The sequence below is a fragment of the Ailuropoda melanoleuca genome, unplaced genomic scaffold (genome assembly GCF_002007445.2).
Source record: "Ailuropoda melanoleuca isolate Jingjing unplaced genomic scaffold, ASM200744v2 unplaced-scaffold31953, whole genome shotgun sequence".
Classification (NCBI taxonomy): Eukaryota; Metazoa; Chordata; class Mammalia; order Carnivora; family Ursidae; genus Ailuropoda; species Ailuropoda melanoleuca.
The window spans coordinates 1-1169 of NW_023202674.1; the positions used below are offsets into that span (position 1 = coordinate 1).

At 41.4% G+C, this 1169-nt stretch overlaps 1 non-coding gene across 1 annotated transcript; it reads right to left on the minus strand.

The window, feature by feature from the left end:
• Nucleotides 1-916: 916 nt before the first annotated feature.
• LOC117798487 lies at nucleotides 917-1130 on the minus strand. The gene has a single exon (XR_004622887.1). It is a non-coding gene; the product is annotated as a small nucleolar RNA U3 (small nucleolar RNA).
• Nucleotides 1131-1169: the final 39 nt, after the last annotated feature.

Consider the following 1169-nt stretch of genomic DNA (forward strand, 5'->3'; position numbering starts at 1 on the left):
TTAACTGGACATTGTGGTTATCATTTTGCAATATATACAAACAAGGAATCATGTTGTATAGAAACTAATGGTTTTTTTTTTTTTTTAATATTTTATTCATTTATTTGACAGAGTGAGACAACCAGCAAAAGAGGGAAGGCAAGCAGGGGGAGTGGGAGAGGAAGAAGCAGGCTCATAGCGGAGGAGCCTGACATGGGGATCGATCCCAGGGCCCCGGGATCGTGCCCTGAGCCGAAGGCAGACACCTAACGACTGAGCCACCCAGGCGCCCCAGAAACTAATATGTTTATGCCAATTACAGCAAATCTTTAAAATATTCACAACTAAAAGTTAAAATTTAATAGAAATCTTAGCAGTAAAAGTCAAGTAAATATTGCCCAGAGAATATTACAAANCAAATAGCCCAGAGAATATTACAAACTGAAGAGAGACTTAAAAAAATATAAAGAATTTAGAAGGTCCAATATCTGTCTAAAACCAGTTCTACGAAGAAGACCTGAGTTTAGTAAAGGTGGAGAGAAACAATTTATATATGAAATACAACTACGAGGCGCCTGGGTAGCTGAGTCTGTTAAGCGTGGGGCTTTTGTGGGTCGCGAGGCCAAAGCTGCCCTCACCCAACGTGCTTGTGCTCCCCCTTTCCAAAAAACAGAAACCAAAAAACAAACCCACCGAAAAATTAGTTACCACACATAAAGCACTTCCATCCCCACACGACCAGAAAAAATACAAAAAAAGAAAACAAAACAAAACAAAACAAAACTCCTACTCAAACCCCCCAAAGTCGACAAACGCTTTTTTTAGAACCCACAACAAAAAAACATCTCCCGGAAATATCAATTGTATCTACATCAACCACTTGAACTAGACAATCGCAACAAATCTAATTTTGTAACTCCCCAACATTGTTGGAGAAACTGCTCACAAGGAGTCCCTTCCCTCTAATTGCTCCCGAAAAGAAATAAAAGCAGGCATCAGCGACAAACGGTAGCTGTAAGAACAACACCCACAGCCAACTTCACGCTCAGAAAGAGCGCTGCGCCTCTTCCTCATAGTTTCGGGTACTGCACTCAATCACAAAAACTTCTCCAGGAACACCACATCGAAGACATTCCTGAAAGTATATTCTTAACGCGGAACTCCGCCCCTCTGCTAGGTCTATGGCAGCC